Genomic DNA, 19,868 nt, shown 5'->3' with positions numbered 1-19,868 from the left:
CAAAATCATTCTGAGTGGATCACCTTTGAAAAACGAAGGCCGGTGTTTCATAAATAAATTATGGGTAGTGGCATTCAGGCAGGATTTATTTATTTATTTATTTATTTATTTATTTATTTATTTATTTATTTATTTATTAGGCTCTGCCTTTTTTTAAAATATTTTTTATTTTCTATATTCTGTGTTTACATTCCAAATTATTTCCCCTTTCCCAGGTCCCCCCTCCCCATATGTCCCATAAACCTTCTTCTCTCCATCCATTCTCCAATCACCTCCCTCCTTTTCTCTGTCCTTATATTCCCCTCCAATGCTACGTCAATGCTTTCCAGGATTAGGACCCTCTCCATACTTTTTCATGGGAGTCATTTGTTATGCGATTTGTGCCTTGGGTATTCAGAGCTTCTGGACTAATTAATATCCACTTATTAGAGATTGCATTCCATGTGTATTCTTTTGTGATTGGGTTGCCTCACTTAGGATGATACTTTCCAGATCAAACCATTTGCTTAAAAATTTTGTGAATTCATTGTTTCTAATTGCTGAGTAGTATTCCATTGTGTAAATATACCACATTTTCTGTATCCATTCCTCCTTTGAAGGGCATCTGGGTTCTTTCCAGCTTCTGGCTATTATAAATAAGGCTGCTATGAACATAATGGAGCATGTGTCTTTATTGCATACCAGGGAATCCTTTGGGTATATGCCCAGGAGAGGTATAGCAGGGCCCTCTGGAAGTGTCATGTCCAGTTTTCTGAGGAACCGCCAGACTGATTTCCAAAGTGGTTGTACCATCTTACAGCCCCACCAGCAGTGGAGGAGTATTCCTCTTTCTCCACATCCTCGCCAACACCTGCTGTCCCTGAATTTTTGACCTTAGCCATTCTGACTGGTGTGAGGTGAAATCTCAGGGTTCTTTTGTTTTTCATTTCCCTAATGACTAATGATGTTGAGCACTTCTTGAGGTGCCTCTTGGCCATCTAAATTTCTTCAGGTGAAAATTTTTTGTTTAGATCTGTACCCCATTTTTAATAGGGTTATTTGGTTCTATTTATAGAAAAGAAACTGGGGAAGACCCTTGAGGACATGGGCACAGGGGAAAAGTTCCTGAACAGATCACCAATAGCTTATGTTTTAAGATCAAGCATTGACAAATGGGACCTCATAAAATTACAAAGCTTCTGTAAGGCAATGAACACTGCTAAAAGGACAAAACAACAACCATCAAATTGGGAAAGGATATTCACCAACCCTACATCTGATAGAGGGCTAATATCCAATATATACAAAGAACTCAAGAATTTAGACCCCAGGATTTATTTTTTTATTGGAATTTAGTTTAGAAAAGATTTTTTAAAGGATACTGTATACCCAGTACACCCAGTACACCTTGCACTTCTGTTGATGTTTTAAGGGCATCAGGAACATTATAGAAGGTCTTGAGTTTCTTTTCTGTTCCTACAATGGTTTCAGTTAGGAAGATGTCATATGACTATTCCACAGTTACATTAACCATTGGGATATTATCTTTAAGAGCATTTAAAAATTTCCTCATTTTCTTTGATAATAGCTCGGGTGAGTTTGAGAAAACATTTTAATTAAAAGTCAACTTCTCAATTACTAAAAGAGAAATGTAAATATAATAGATTAGAGACCACAAGGACACTCTGAATTCTTTTTTTGTATATATGTATTTTTTATTTTCTATATTCTTTATTTACATTCCAAATGCTTTCTCCTTTCCCAGTTCCCACCTCTCCATATGTCCCATAAGTCCTCTTCTCTCCATTCTTTTTCCAATCATTCCTCCTCCCTTTTGCCTGACCTGGTATTCCCTTACAATGCTGGATCAAGCCTTTCCAGGATCAGGGCCCTCTTCATCCTTCTTTATGGCAATCATTTGATATGCTAATTGTGTCTTCAGTATTCAGAGCTTCTGGGCTAATTAATATCTACTTATCAATGATTGCATTCCATGTGTATTCTTTTGTGATTGGGTTACCTCGCTTAGGATGATATTTTCCAGTTTCAAATATTTGCCTAAAAAATTAATGAATTCATTGTTTTTAATTGCTGAATAGTATTCCATTGTGTAAATGTAAAATATTTTCTGTATCCATTCCTCCACTGAGGGACATCTGGGTTCATTACATATTCTGGCTATTATAAATAAGGCTGCAATGAACATAGTAGAGCATGTGTCCTTAATGCATGCTGGGGAATTCTCTGGGTATATGCACAGAAGAGGTATACCAGGGTCCTCCGGAAGTGTCATGTCCAGTTTTCTGAGGGACTACCAGACATATTTCCATAGTGGTTGTGCCATCATCAGTCCCACCAGCAGTGGAGGAGTGTTCCTCTTTCTCCACATCCTCGCCAACACCTGCTGTATCCTGAGTTTTCAAACTTAGCAATTCTGATGGGTGTGAGGTGAAATCTCAGGGTTGTTTTGATTTGCATTTCCCTAATAACTAATGATGTTGAGCATTTCTTAAGGGGCTTCTTGGCCATCTAAATTTCTTCAGGTGAAAATTCCTTGTTTAGATCTGTAGCCCATTTTTTAATAGGGTTATTTGTTTACCTGGGGTCTAACTTCTTGAGTTCTTTGTATATATTGGATATAAGCCCTCTATCAGATGTAGGGTTGGTGAAGATCTTTTTCCAATTTGTTGGTTGCCATTTTGTCCTTTTGACAGTGTCCTTTGCCTTACAGAAACTTTGTAATTTTATGAGGTCCCATTTTTCAATTCTTGATCTTAGAGCATAAGTTATTGGAGTTCTGTATAGAAACTTTCCCCCTGTGCCCATGTCCTAAAGGGTCTTCCCCAGTTTCTTTTATATTAGTTTGAGTTTGTCTGGTTTTGCCTGAAGGTTCTTGATCCACTTGGAGTTGAGCTTAGTACAAGTAGATAAGACTGGATCAATTTGCATTCTTGTGCATGCTGACCTCCAGTTGAACCAACTCCATTTGTTGAAAAGGCTATCTTTTTTCCACTGGATGTTTTCTGCTCCTTTGTCGAAGATCAAGTGACCATAGGTGTGTGGATCCATTTCTTGGCCTTCAATTCTTTTTTTTTTTTTCTTTTTTTTCTTTTTTTTTTTTGATTTTATTTTTTTTAATTTTTTTTATTTACATTGCAAATGATTTCCCCTTTTCTGCGTCATCACTCCCCGCAAGTCCCATAAGCCCTCTTTCATCTCCCTATTCTTCCATCCACCCCTTCTCACTTCCCTGTTCTGGAATTCCCCTATACTCTTGCACTGAGTCTTTCCAGAACCAGGGGCCACTCCTCCATTCTTTTTGGACATCATTTAATTTGTGGATTATGTCCTGGGTATTCAAAGTTTCTAGGCTAATGTCCACTTATCAGTGAGTGCATACCATAATTGATCTTTTGAGACAGGGTTACCTCACTTAGTATGATGTTCTCCAGCTCCATCCATTTGTCTAAGAATTTCATGAATTCATTGTTTCTAATGGCTGAATAGTACTCCATTGTGTAAATATACCACAATTTTGTATCCATTCCTCTGTTGAAGGACACCTAGGTTCTTTCCAGCTTCTGGCTACCACAAATAGGGCTGCTATGAACATAGTTGAGCATGTGTCCTTATTGCATGCTGAAGAATCCTCTGAATATATGCCCAGTAGTGGTATCATAGGGTCCTCAGAAAGTGACATGCGCAGTTTTCTGAGGAACCGCCAGACTGATTTCCAAAGTGGTTGCACCATCTTGCAATCCCAACAGCAGTGGAGGAGTGTTCCTCTTTCTCCACATCCTCGCCAACACCTGCTGTCTCCTAAGTTTTTGACCTTAGCCATTCTGACTGGTGTGAGGTGAAATCTCAGGGTTGTTTGGATTTGCATTTCCCTAATGATTAATGATGTTGAACATTTCTTAAGGTGTTTCTCAGCTCTCTGAAGTTCTTCATGTGAAAATTCTTTGTTTAGCTCCATACCCCACTTTTTAATGGTTATTTGTTTCTCTGGGTTCTACTTTCTTGAGTTCTTTGTATATATTAGATATTAGCCCTCTGTTAGTTTTAGGGTTGGTGAAGAACCTTTCCCAGTCTGTTGGTTGATGTTTTGTCCTTTTGACAGTGTCCTTTGCCTTACAGAAACTTTGTAGTTTTATGAGGTCCCATTTGTCAATTCTTGATCTTAGAGCAAAAGCTATTGGTGTTCTATTCAGGAACTTTTCCCCTGTGCCCATGTCCTCCAGGGTCTTCCCCCGTTTCTTTTCGATTAGTTTCAGTGTGTCAGGTTTTATCTGGAGGTCCTTGATCCATTTGGAGTTGAGCTTGGCACAAGGAGATATGAATGGATTGATGCGCATTCTTCTGCATGCTGACCTCCAATTGAACCAGCACCATTTGTTGAAAAGACTATCTTTTTTTCCACTGGATGTTTTCAGCTCCTTTGTCTAAGACCAAGTGACCATAGATGTGTTGGTTCATTTCTGGGTCTTCAATCCTATTCCATTGATCTGGTTGCCTGATATTGTACCAATACCATGCAGTTTTTATCACTATTGCTCTGTAGTAGAGTTTAAAGTCTGGGATATTGAGTCCCCCTGATGTTCTTTTACTGTTGAGAATAGTTTTAGCTATCCTGGTTTTTTTGTTATTCCAGATGAATTTGAGAATTGCTCTTTCTAGCTCTATGAAGAACTGCGTTGGGATTTTTATGGGAATAGCATTGAATCTGTAGATTGGCTTTGGCAAGATGGCCATTTTAACTATATTAATCCTTTGGCCTTCAATTCTATTCCACTAATCCATTTGCCTGTCACTGTGCCAATACCATGCAGTTTTTTTTTTTTTTTTTTTTTTTAAACACTATTGCTTTGTAGTATCGCTTGAGGTCTGGGATACTGATTTCCCCAGAAGTTCTATTACTGTTGAGAAAAGTTTTAGCTATCCTGAGTTTTTTGTTATTTCAGATGAATTTGGGAATTGCTTTTTCTAACTCTGTTAAGAATTGAATTGGGATTCTGATGAGGATTGCATTGAATCTGTATATTGCTTTTGGCAAGGTGGCCATTTTAACTATATTAATCCTGCCAATCCACAAGCATGGAAGGTTTTTCCATTTTCTTCTTTGATTTCCTTTCAAAGACCTCAAATTCTTGTCATATATATCTTTTACTTGTTTGGTTAGAGTCACACCAAGATACTTTATATTGATTGTGGCTATTGTGAAGGGTGTCATTTCCCTAACTTCTTTCTCTGCCTGCTTATCCTTTGAGTATAGGAAGGCAACTGATTTGATTGAGTTGATTTTTTAAGCTGCCACTTTGCTGAAGTTGTTTATCAGCTGTAGGAGTTCTCTGGTGGAGTTTTTTGGGTTACTTAAGTATATTATTATATCATCTGCAAATAGTGATAATTTGAATTCTTCCTTTCCAATTTCTATCCCTTTCATCTCCTTATATTGTCTAATTGCTCTAGCTAGAACTTCAATTGCTATACTGAAAAGATATGGAGAGAGAGGGCAGCCTTGTTTTGTCCTTGATTTTAGTGGGATTTCTTCATGTTTCTCTCCATTTAGTTTGATATTGGCTACCAGTTTGCTGTATATTGCTTTAACTATGTTTAGGTATGGGGCTTGAGTTCTTTCCAAGACTTTTAGTATGAAAGGATGCTGAATTTTGTCAAATGCTTTTTCAGCATCTAATGAAAGGATCATATGTTTTTTTTTTTATTTTGAGTTTGTTTATGTAGTGGATAGCATTGATGGATTTCCTTATATTGAACCATCTCTGCATCCCTGGGAATAAGCCCATTTGATTGTGGTGTAAGATCGTTTTGATGTGTTCTTGGATTCGGTTGGCAAGAATTTTATTTAGTAGTTTTGCATTGATATTCATAAGGGAAATTGGCATGAAGTTCTCATTCTTTGTTGGATCTTTGTGTGGTTTTGTTATCAGCGTAATTGTGGCTTTGTAGAAAGAGTTGGGTAGTGTTCCTTCTGTTTCTATTTTGTGGAACATTTTGAAGAGTATTGCTGTTAGGTCTTCTTTGAAAGTCTGATAAAATTCTGCTCTGAAGCCATCTGGTCCCTTGCTTTTTTTGGTTGGGAGACTTTCTATGACCCCTTTTATTTCTTTACAGTTTATGAGACTTTTTAGGTGACTTTTTTGATCCTTATTTAATTTTGGTGTTTGATATTTGTCTAGGAAACTGTCCATTTCCTCCAGATTCTCCAGTTGTGCTGAGTATAGGTTTGTAGTAGGATCTGATGATTTTTTGAATTTCCTCTGTTTCTGTTGTTATATCTCCCTTTTTATTTCTAATTTTGTTAATCTGTATACTGTCTCTGTGCCCTTTGGTTAGTCTGGATAAGGGTTTATCTATCTTGATGATTTTCTCAAAGAGCCACCTCCTGGTTTTGTTGATTCTTTGTATGGTTCTCTTTGCTTCCATTTGATACATTTCAGCCCTGAGTTTCATGGTTTCCTGATTACTCTTCCTGAGTGAATTAGCTTCTTTTTGCTCCAGGGCTTTCAGGTGTGTCATTAAGCTGCTAGTGTATGCTCTCTCCATTTAGTTTTTGAAGTCACTCTGGGCTATGAGTTTTCCTCTTAGCACTTCTTTCATTGAGTCCCATAGATTTGGGTATGTTGTGTCTTCATTTTCATTAAATTCTAAAAAGTCATTGATTTCTTTTATTTCTTCCTTGACGAAGTTATCATTAAGTAGAGTGCTTTTCAGTTTCCATGTGTATATGGGCTTTCTCTTGTTTTTGTTGCTATCGAAGACCACTTTTTCTCCATAGTCATCTGATAGGAGGCATGGGATTTTGATCTTCCTATATTTGTTGAGGTCTGTCTTGTGATCAATTATATGGTCGATTTTGTAGAAGGTACCATGACGTGCTGAGAAAAAGGTTTATTCTTTTGCTTTATGGTAAAATATTATATATATATATATATATGTATATATATATATATATATATATATATATATATATATATATATATATATACATATATATATATATATATATATATATATATATATATATATATATATATATATATCTGTTAAATCTAATTAGTCCAAAGCTTCAATTAGTTTCATTGTGTCCCTGTTTAGTTTCTGCCTTCCAGATCAGTCCATTTTGGAAAGTCAGTGTTGAAGTCACCCACAATTATTGTGTTAGGTGCAATGTGTGTTTGAGTTTTAATAGTTTCTTCTATGAATGAGGGTGCCTTTTCATTTGGAGTATAGATGTTCAGGATCGAGAGTTCTTCTTGGTGTGTTTTTACTTTGGCCAGCAAGAAGTGTCCCTCAGTGTCTCTTTTGATGACTTTAGGTTAAAAGTCAATTTTATCTGATATTAGAATGGCTACTCTGGCTTCTTTCCTGATACCATTTGCTTGTAAAATTGTCTTCCAGCCTTTTACTCTAAGGTAGTGTTTGTCTTCCACACTGAGGTGTGTTTCCTGTATGCAGCAAAATGTAGGGTCCTGTTTACCTATCCAGTCCGTTAGTCTATGTCATTTTATTGAGGAATTGAGTCCATTGATGTTAAGAGATATTAAGGAATAGTGATTATTACTTCCTGTCATTTTTGATGTTATTTTTTAAATTTGATTGGTTATCTTCTTTTGGGTTTGATGGTAGCAGTTACTATCTCGTTTTTTCCTGGGTGAAGTTTCCCTCCTTGTATTGGTGTTTTCTTCCTATTATCCTTTGTAGGGATGGGTTTGTGATAAGATATTGGGTAAACGTGGTTTTGTCGTGGGATATCTTGGTTTCTCCATCTATGGTGATTGAGAGTTTTGCTGGGTATAGTAGTGTTGCCCGGCATTTGTATTCTCTTAGAGTCTGCTTGAGATCTGCCCAGGATCTTCTAGCTTTAATAGCCTCTGGTGAGAAGTCTGGTGTGATTCTGATAGGTCTTCCTTTATATGTTACTTGGCCATTTCTCTTACTGTCTTTCATATTCTTTCTTTGTTTAGTACATTTGGGGTTTTGATTTTATGTGATGTGAGGTTTTTCTCTTCTGGTCCAGTCTGTTTGGAGTTCTGTAGGCTTCTTGTATATTCATGGGAATCACTCTCTTTAGATTAGGGAAGTTTTCTTCTATAATTTTGTTGAAGATATTTGCTGGCTTTTAAAGTTGTAAATCTTCACTCTCATCTATGCCTATATCCTTATGTTTGGCCTTCTCATTGTGTCCTGGATTTCCTGGATATTTTGGGTTACATGCTTTTTGCATTTTGCATTTTCTTTGTTCAGTCCATGTTTTCTATGGTATATTTGTCATCTGAGATTCTTTCTTCTATCTCTTGTATTCTGTTGTTGATATTTGCATCTATGTCCCTTGATTTCTTCCCAAGGTTTTTTATCTCCAAAGTTGTCTCCTTTGTGATTTGATCATTTTTTTCTACTTCTGTTTTTAGATCCTGGATGGTTTTGCTCATCTCCTTCACTTGCTTCTTTGTGTTTTCCTGTAATTCTTTAAGAGAGTTTTTGTGTTTCCTCTTTCATTATCTCAACCTCTTGACCAATGTTCTCCTCTATTTCTTTAAGTGATTTTTGCATTTCCTCCTTATTGGCTTCTATCTTTTGACCCATATTCTCCTGAATTACTTTTTTTTAATTCGATATATTTTTTATTTTCATTTCAAATGATTTCCCCTTTTCTAGCCCTCCACTCTTGTGTTTCCCTTGTAAGGGCTTCAACTTTTGTTCCATATTCTCCTGAATTACTTTTAATGATTTTTGTGTTTCCCTTGTAAGGGATTCAACTTTTGTTCCATTTTCTCTTGAATTTCTTTAAGAGATTTATTTATGTCCTTCATGTGTTCCTGTAACTGCATCATGACCAGTGACTTTGAATCCAAATCTTGTTTTTTTTGTGTGTGTTGGGGTATCCAGGACTTGCTGTTAACTGTGAATTGGGTTCAGATGCTGCCATATTGCCTGGATGTCTGTGAGTAATGTTCCTATGTTTGCCTTTTGTCATCTAGTTCTCACTGGTGTTAGTTGGTCTTGTTGTCAATGCAGGACTCACCCGTGCAAGCTGCCTCCTCGCAGTCAGCCTCAGAGTGCACAGCTGGCTTTCTGCACTGCCTGGAGATGGGGCGCTGTGTCCCAGGCTGTTACTTATCCAGAGGTGGAGACTGAAAGTGTCGACTCCCGCTTTTTTAATTCTCATATTTATTTCATAGTTGGAACACAGGATCTCAAGACTGAATACCTGGTTACCAATCAAGTTGTATTTTGTGTTAATTATTGCTACCCAGAAGAATAATCTCATATCATTTGAGGTTTTGTGAGACCTTATAAAATGAATGGACAGGCAGATATTCTAATATATTATCTGTTTTCTTACTTTTGTTTTAATGTATACAAGTTGGCAGATTTAAAATTGCAATCCCATTCAATTTCTGCAAACAAAACTTTACATATCCAAGAATAATGTCAAAATCCAAAGTTCTAGATTGTCAGAAATATCTGGATTCAATTCATCTCAGTGGACAGAAGGAAATGACCTGTGATGAATGAATATTAGTAGAGTCTTGAATTTAGCAGGCCAAAAATATGCCTACATCTCTGTACATACTTTCTCAAATATGACATAGTCTATGGTCCAAGTTGGAGAGTCTAGCATTAATGATATATTTAACACAATATTTCCTTACCTCTATAAGTATTTCTAAGAAAAGCAATACTTATTTTTGTCTCCATACCTGTCTCATAAGATCCAACATATTTTAAACATTTAATTAATTCTAGGAGGATTACACTGGATGGACTGAATTCCACCCATCTCCCTGCCCCTCTACCAACATCTTCTCTCTTTGCAGCCTCCACCACAAATGCAAATATAAGTTAAAATAAAAAATAAGAAAAAATTAAAAAATTAAAAGCTTAGTATGTAACACAGTATACTTGTTTTGACCCAATCACCATTTATTTTGCAAATGTTCATTGCAATGAATCACTGGTCTTGATCCAGGCCTCTGTGTGCAAATACAAATTCAATACAAGTTTTTCAGCAGTATTCTCAGACATTCTGTTGTTGCATTGTGTCATAAAAAAAAATCAAACTAAATTTTTGGATCAGCAGAACAGGTCCTGTCACATGTTCCACCAGATCATAAATAAGGTAGATGTTGGGTTTGGCCAATTCAAATCTAAGGATATGGGACTGGATTGTACTAACTTTGTGAGCCCTTCAACAGCTTTCTTCAACCTGTGTCATCAGGGCATCTCCTGATTTGCCCAGGTGAGGGTTAGGGCAGATAAACTACCTGCAGATATTGGTTTAGGTGGAACTGGCTCTTTCAAGCTCATATTATCAGTGCTCTTCTTCTTGGATGCCTTCAGGCCCGCTGTCTCAAATGAACACTAGGGAAGTTGCAGAGCTACTTCCCTGGGTATTGTAGTAAGCATTTCACAGAGACAGGTCTACTGTACCACCTTCGTGACTGGTGGGGCTATCTGTGCATAATACTGTAAGTAGCTATGTGTTTTGGCAGTTCTATCTTGTGAGTTTGGGAACAAGCTCTCCTAAATGAATCAGGCAAGAGTAGAACCAGCTCTTCATAGTGATTCAGTCTCTAATGAGTGGGGCCAGCTCTGTGCAGCCCTCTGAATTCAGCATGATACTAGACAAGAGACTAGACCAGTGATATCTACATAAAATTTAGTGGCAATATTGGACACAGACATTGACATAGACCTCTACTGATGCAGGGCCATTGACACAGTTATGAATCTTAGCAGTGTGAGTTACAAGACATTATCATATCCTCTAGAAGTAGCACAGGATACACAGATCAGGCTTTTTCTTCAACATCCTTTGGTCTCCAGTTCTACCTTCCTTCATCTTGCACAAACTATTCCTGCTTCTCGTTCTCTTTAATCTCTCTACCATATGCTTGATAATCATTTTTCTTCTGCTTTCCTACATCATTTTCTGATGGTTAAAGGCATACTTCTAACAATTTTTACAATGTTTCATTTTGCATACAAAGCTGGAATGTTTTGTAACTATAGGACAAGCCATTGTAGCACACTAACACTCCATCATTGAATCTCTAATTACAAAAAATAAAATGGAAATTAGTGGGCTTAGATTATAGGTAACTATGATCATGTACAGTATCATTCACATCAAATTTTGAATTGTTCCTGAATAATATCATTTCTCTTAATGATTGTAGTGGCTATTCCTGGTTGTCAACTTGACTGTATCTGGAATGAAATACAGTCTAGAATTGGAAGGCTCACCTATGATCCTTATTTGGAGGCTCAGAGATATAAGTTTCTGACCTGGATCTTGGTATGGAGATCTTGAAGCATAGTGGCTAAAACAAGGAGATCTCTGAGTTCAAGATCATTTGGGATTAAAGACATGGATGCATACAACTTTAATCTGGGCCACACCCTCTGCTGGAGACCCACACGCCAATAATCTACGCCACACCCTCTGTTGGAGACCTATAGCCTTTAATCTGGGCTACACCCTCTGCTGGAGATATATAAGGACATTGGAAGAAGGAAGATTCTCTCTCACTCTTCCTTGCCTGCTTGCCTCGTGGGACTGAGAAACTGCTAGATCCTTGGACTTCCATCCACAGCTGCTGCTGATCATTGTTGGGGAGTTGGACTATAGACTGAAAGTCATCAACAAATTTCCTAACTATATAAAGACTATCCATATGTTCTGTGACTCTAGAGAACCCAAACTAATAAAATGATAATTCATTTGTATTAGTGAAAGACATTCCCATTGCTAAATCCTATTTGATAGTATGCTCTGACTTCATAAGACTTGGAGATTGGGTGTGTTATGATATATGTAAAAGGATTTGTTTGCATTATAATCAGAATCAGGACATCTTTTATATTCATTTTCTCAAAGTAAATATCTTTTGTTATCTACTCTGTAACCTTTCATATTAGCTGCATATTTAAATTTGGGAAAAGCCAGACATGTATTTTCTGTAAAACCCTAATTTTCCTGTAATTGGAAAAATTAGGAAAGAGAAAGAGAACAATGGATATAAGCAGCACTAACAGAAAATAAAATAGTATGAAGAGAATCTCATCCCTAGAGGATACAATAGAAGAAACTGATACATCTGTTGAAGAACTTGATAAAATTAAAATACTCCTTCCTAACAGAAAACATCAATGTAAACTGGGATAAGATGAAATGACCTTACAGAAGAATTGTAGGAATAGGACATGGCAGAGTCCAAGCTCCACAGCCCAGAAAATATTTTCAACAAGCTCATAGGAGAAAAGTATTCCAACCCAAAATACAGATGCCTATAAAAATAAATGAAGCTTATAGAACACCAATTAGACTGGACCAGAAAAGAAAATACTTTTGTCACATAATAAGAAAAACACAAAATCTACTGAACAAAGAGAAAATATTAAGTGATAAAAAGGAAAAAGGCTAGGTAACATACAGTGGCTGATCTATCAAAATTACACCCAAGTTCTCAAGAGAGACTGTAAATGCTAGGACATGGACAGATATCTTGCAAGCTCTAAAAAGCACAGATGCAATCTAGAGTACAAGTCCCTCCAAATGCTCAATCAACATAAGCAGAGAAAACACAGTATTTCAAGAGAGAAACAAATTTACACAAGATCCACAAATTACACATTACAGAAAATGTTAGAAGGAAACCTCAAACCCCAGGATAATAACTGTACTCAGGATAACATAAGAAATAAAAACTTCCATAAAACAGAATCAAAACAAAGAAATACACTCTTTCTGTCTCTCACTGTCTCTGTCTCTGTCTCTGTCTCTGTCTCTGTCTCTGTCTCTCTCTCTCTCTCTCTCTCTCTCACACACACACACACACACACACAAACACACACTCACTCCATCAACATCAAAATAACAGGAATGTACAATCATTGGTCATCTGTACTCCTCAAAAATTGATCTGCTCAATTCCATTTGTGGTAACAGAATAGAGGCAAATAGATAATCCACCATTCAGTTGCATACAAGAAACACAATTCAACAACAAAGATAGACATTACCACAGACTAAATGCAGGAAATAAAATTATCGAAGCTAATGTATCAATGAAGCAACCTGAAATATGCATTCTAATGTATAATGACATAGACTATTAAATATATTAATCCACACAGACATGGAAGAACATTTTATATTCATAAAAGGAATTAATAGAGACTTCAACATCCACTCTAACCAATTGACAGGTAATCCAAACAATATTAAAGAGAGAATTAATGAAACTAAACAATGGTGTGATCCAAATTGAGATAATAGTTATTTATAGAATATTTCACCCAAACAAAAATAATATACAATCTCATTGCCTCGTATTACCTTCTTCAAAAATCACACAAAGCACTGGATACAAAACAAGGTTCAACAGATACAAGACAACTGAGACAATGCTTATATCTTATCAGACCACCATGGATCAAAGCTGGACTTCAACAACAGAAACACTAAAAACACATATGAACTAACTCATGGAAACTTTATTGCTTTCTACTCATTGATCTGTGTGTCAGAGAAGAAATAAAGAAATAAAACCCAACAGCAACAACAACAACAACAACAAAACAAAAATGAAATAAATAATTAAAATATTTCTAAAATTTAATAAAAAAGAAGAAACAGCATTCCCAAAGATATGGGACAAAATGAAACTCTGGTAAGAGAAAATTCATTATACTAAGTGTTGGTTTCTGCGCAACTGTCCTGTCTGTTCTCAGCGCTCGCTCAGGTGCTCACCGTGTGCTAGGATGCTGTGGAGCAGTCGGCCGCAATGAGATACACCAGGCCAAACAGTTCCACATGGGACTTTATTTAAAATAGGGAAGGGGTAGCAGGCAGGAAGGAAGGAGAGAAAGAGAGAAGAGAAAAGAGAAAAGAGAAGGGGGAAGAAGCACTGCCCGGTTATATACAGGTGGTGATGTAATTACAGGTAAAGGTAGGCTATGGAATTCTGGGTAAAAGGCAGCTGTTGCCTTGGCAACAGATCTATACATTGTCTTGATTGTCGCTTGTATGGTGTCACGTCACAAGCTTTGCAGGCCTAGGGCACCTACACTAAGTACATCCAAGAAGAAAGCAGAATATTTTCACACCAGCATTTAAAAGAATATCTGAAAACTCTAGAAAAAGAAACACACCCAAGAGGAGTACAAAGCAGGATATAATGAAAATCAGGGGAAATTTATCAATTAGATGTCCCGACCTGCAGGACAGTCAACAGGGTACCTGGACCACCTAAGAGAGGAAGAGAGACAAGAGATGCGAGAGACGGACACAGCATGACTGTATTCTGATCAAGCTGTCAAACTTTATTGTTTTACACACTGCAATATAAAGGAAAGCAAGCAGGGTGTAGGGAGGGGTTATGAGGGGGCAAACATTGTCTCTGGGGAAGAGTCTCTGAGGGGGCAAGCACTGTTTCTAAACATTGACTCTAGGAAGTAGTCTGTCAGAATTTTCTCTCAGAATCTCATGACAAAGCTGGCTTGGGATTCAAGGAAGCTGGCAAACTAAAATGATCACAAGAAGTTGAAGTGGAAAGAGATTGTTATAGTAACCTAACTGCAGGCGAGTTCTGTTTGTTCTAACCAACATGCACTCTATATGTGCTGACCAACTTGATATTTGCCAACCTGAAAGCTAATATTTTTCCATATTTTTTTGTTTTGTTTTGTTTTGTTTTTTTGAGACAAGGTTTCTCTGTGTAGCCCTGGCTGTCCTGGAACTCACTTTGCATACCAGGCTGGCCAAGAACTCAAATATTTTTCTTCTAAAGGCAGGCTTGAGCATGTAAGATGGCTGAAAGGAGGTTTTGAGATCTAAGTGAGAATGGCTTCTGGCAATTAGAAACAAAGAGAACAAAAGAATCAGTCAAGCAAAGAGGTTTTTCTCTGATAAAAATTAACAAGATGGACAAACTGATAGCCAAATTAACATACAGTCTCAGAGACAGTATACAAATAAACAAAATCTGAATTGATCAGGGAAACAACAACAGATAACAAGGAATTTCAATAATCATATATTTTTACTTCTAAAGCTTGCTTAAGTATGTTCATTATGTCTTTACTCATAATATAAAGAAAAAAATTAAAAACCTAGATTTACTTTAACAGAAGAATATTATAAAAATAAAGAATACATTTACAAAATGGATTATTGGTCAGCTGTTTAAAACAATTCAATCGTGAAATTTGAAGAAAATACATTGAACTAGAAATATGAATTCATTGTGAGTCAAGAAGCCTAGAGCCAGAATGACCAGTGTGGTATGTATTCTCTTACAGAGCATCATAGCCCTGTTTCAGCTACAGGAATAGCCACTATTCCTTAATATCACAACAACTTATGAGCCTGCATACATGGGGCATCCTTCATTTATAATGATAATGTTATGGCCATCTTTCTCAATCAAAATGAAAACAAAGTTGTAACAAAAATGATTTTCATAAAAATGAATTTTAAAATGAAAATAAAAAAATGAAAACACTAATAATACTTTTAAAATGCACCCATACTATAGGTTTGATATAGAAGACGAGGGAGGAGAAGGAGGAGGAACCAGAGGAGGAAAAGGAAGAGAAGGAAGAGAAAAGGAAGAGGAGGAGGAAGAGGAAGAGGAGGAGGAGGAGGAGGAGGAGGAGGAGGAGGAGGAGGAAGAGGAGGAGGAGGAGACAGCCATTGGACTAATATATGTTGTCCTTTATTTGATGTACTTCAAAAGCCTCTAACTGGTTTGGGAAACTCAAACATGCACATCTCTCCTGTCCTTTTCCAGCAGTGCTGGGAAATTGGCAGAATCAAAATAGGGACACATTGTGTGCACTCTCAGTAACACACCTGCTTATTTAAGGTTGAAACAAAGTTATTTTTTAACTCTCAATTCAATATCAGAATTCTACAAATTTTTCCTTTTCCAGCAGGTTCATATATCCCCTTTGTGGAAGAAGCTGTTAAGGTTAGAAGCCTTAAATAGTTCAAAGTTCAACAAAGTGTTATTGAATCCAATTATATAGATCAACACTCTATTATGGCATCAGTAGAAAACATGTTCCATCTTCAGGGTGGAGAAAAAATTCCACAGATGCTTGCATTGCCTTTTTAATTTCTAATTCTATGCTATTCTGAACTGGTGGCTTTACATGTCCTAAGACTCATGTTAGGTATAATCCTTTAATTGATAGAGACATGAATGTATGGTGTGGATATGGGGACAGCAGTTCTAGAACTTAGAGGATATTGGGATAGACATATGTGATACTGCTTTCAAATATTAAGATACTAATTGGGCCAGGATGAAGCACCACATTAAAGTCTCAGATGTAGGGACTGCCTCCCAAATATGGCAGAGAAGGCCTTGGAATGGACAAAAGAATTAGCCTTTTATATTTGTCATGCCATAAACTTTTGTGGACAAGATTTGATGCAACAGTGGGGACTATGCTCATAGAAACTTCTGAGAAGAGTATTTTTGATGGGGGGTTATTTTTTATGATGGCCAACTCACACATGGCTCAAACTCTGGGAACACTGCAGGTACATCTCAGCATTCCAAGGCATTTCATCTTCCCACCTCTAAGCACTAACTGCATTATTTTTGGTATCCACTTCCCTGATTAAACCCAGTCATGGCTTTGACCCTGACACTCATTTCCCCAGTCTTGAGAACTTTCACTCTTTGTGACAAAGCACACATAGTTCTGGGTGAAGATTATTCCAGCTTGGAAAAGTTCTGAGCTCACATGAATGAATGATTACACTTCCACTTATACAATAATTTCTTTATGCAACACACACACACACACACACACACATCAATTCCATATATTCGAAATTTGCATTGATTCAAATTAAATACTGATAACCATGATAATGCCTATGTATAGCTCCAGAAAATCCTCAAAGAGGTTTCTAAATTGGAATAATAGTGACATTAGATGGCAAGTCAGCATAATTGAATTTTGTATAACACAATATTTAGAATTTATTTAGACACATGATCTAACCAAGTGTTTCACTTTATAATTTTGATCATTTGAGGAAAGCAGAAAGGTGAAGGAGGGCCAAGGAGGCATGTTGACAGTTAATTTATATGTTAATTTTTCCTTATGAACTATTTACATACTTATATGTGATCCTTCTGTTTTAACTCCAAACTACTTGTGAGTATAAGAATATTCATTTTTCTCTATAACATATTTTTATTTTAATATTCTAAGTCTCAATCAGAGTATATATAGATTCAGACTAATTCCAATTATTTGCACAGGTTAAATCATGTGAGAACTTTAGTGTGTTTAGTCTGAAGCAATCGTAGCATAATGAAGAGTAACTGCTGAAATATAACATTCCTCAATATGCTATTTTGAATAAAAACAATCTCTATGATTGAACATGGAGAACTTGTTACTCATGTTATGTCATAGTTTCTGGCTTCCCTTGCCTCTGTGAACACACTTAAGATCACTAAAACTGATGATAGCAATGAATACTGGTCTCATAGTCTCCAACTAATTTTACAATTTCATTATATACAAAACTTGATAGCATATGTTTTAGACAGAATTTTTTTCTCTGAAGAGATAGCATGGCTGTGGCAATTCCTATGAAAGATAACATTTAATTGAGGCTTGTTTACAGTTTCAGTGGCTTATTCAATTAAGATCATGGCAGGAAGTACACCAGCACACGGGCATACATGGTGGAAGGGAAGCAGCTAACAGTTCTACAAGCAGAACTAAAGGAAGCAGGAAGAAAGAGCCAAGGGGACTAACTAAAGTTTCCGTAAGGCAAAGGACACCATCAAAAGGGCAAATCAGCAACCAACAAATTGGGAAAAGATCTTCATGAACCCTACATCAGATAGAGGGCTAATATCAAATATGTATATAAAGAACTCAAGAAGTTAGACTCCAGAAAACCAAATAACCCTATTTAAAAATGGAGTACAGAGTTAAATAAAGAATTTTCACCTGAAGAACTTCAGATGGCAGAGAAGCATCTTAAAAAATGCTCAACTTCATTAGTCATTAGGGAAATGCCAATCAAAACAACCCTGAGATTTCACCTTACACCAGTCAGAATGGCTAAGATTAAAAATTCAGGAGACAGCAGGTGTTGGCGAGGATGTGGAGAAAGAGAAACACTCCTCCACTGCTGGTGGGGTTGCAAATTGGTACAACCACTCTGGAAATCAGTCTGGTGGTTCTTCTGAAAACTGGACACCTCATTTCCAGAAGATCCTGCTATACCACTCCTGGGCATATACCCAGAAGATTCCCCAGCATGTAATAAGGATACATGTTCCACTATATTCATAGCAGCCCTATTTATAATTGCCAGAAGTGGAAAGAACCCAGGTATCCCTCAACAGAAGAGTGGATGGATACAAAAAATGTGGTATATATACACAATGGAGTACTATTCAGCCATTAGAAACAATGAATTCATGAAATTCTTAGGCAAATGGATGGAGCTGGAGAACATCATACTAAGTGAGGTAACCCAGACTCAAAAGATGAATCATAGTATGCACTCACTAATAAGTGGATATTAACCTAGAAAACTGGAATACCAAAAACATAATCCACACATCAAATGAGGTACAAGAAGAACGGAGGAGTGGCCCCTTGTTCTGGAAAGACTCAGTGAAGCAGTATAGGGCAAAACCAGAACAGGGAAGTGGGAAGCATTGGGTGGGAAAACAGGGGGAGGGAAGGGGGCTGATGGGACTTTTGGGAAGTGGGGGTCTAGAAAAGGGGAAATCATTTGAAATATAAATAAAAATATATCGAATAAAAAAAAAAGAAAAAAAAGAAACCAAGAAGCCCACATGTAGTGACATACTTCCTTCTAAAAGGCTACACCTCCTAACCCCTCTCTAGTAGTATCACTTCCTTATGAAAAAGCACTCAAATCAATGAGCACATTTGGGCTCTCTTATTGAATCTATCACATTTAATACTATACAACATCATATTGTTGCACACAACACTAAACCATTAAGTGTTATTTACAAGAGCAAAAAAATGGGGGTGTTGAGAATGGAGCACAACTACCATGAGAATTTAGAGTACTATAAACATGATATTTTGAATTGTTACTTATTAATTAACTTTCTATACTAGAGCTTAGCTATTCTGATAACTCAAAGGACCTGATATCATCCCTAACTTCTATCTGGGGCTTTCCTCTAACCTCTCTATATTTGGAGAAATTATGTGTTAATTTATACATTTATGGTTTTGTTTCTGTCATCTAAGAAGCAAGAAACACCTTTAGGGTTTCCTAGAACAGAATAAAAATCACATAAATGTGAGATTCCTTAGAAGAATATTTTTCAGGAAGCTGAACAAATTTTCTGTGACTTGCAACACATGCTCACAATTTTGTAATTATAACATGATGATGGTTCTGATTCACACTAAGTCTCTTAGTTAATGCTACCTCTGCTTTGATGGTTATTTTCACGGAAGGGGGTAATTGGAAAAACCGTTTTACTTTAGAATTTTACTAAATTTTTTGCGTCCAATAGACATGTAACATTAATAACATGCAGCATGGCAATAAAATGGGACTTAGGAGTGGTTATTTGCTTTTAATTTGAAAGGAGATGACCTCACTGACTGTATATAAACTGAAATTATGTGCCTGATCATTGTATCTGAAGAGAAAAAACGTTCCTGGAGTGCTGGAAACTTCTCCATACTGGTGGTCATTCCTCTGTAATAATTGTACTATTCAGCCATTAGAAACAATGAATTCATGAAATTATTAGGCAAATGGATGGAGCTTCAGAACATCATACTTAGTGAGGTAACTCAGTCTCAAAAGATCAATCATGGTATGC

This window comes from Apodemus sylvaticus, chromosome 4 (genome assembly GCF_947179515.1).
Source record: "Apodemus sylvaticus chromosome 4, mApoSyl1.1, whole genome shotgun sequence".
Lineage (NCBI taxonomy): Eukaryota > Metazoa > Chordata > Mammalia > Rodentia > Muridae > Apodemus > Apodemus sylvaticus.
Note: the sequence above shows the minus strand (reverse complement) of the source record.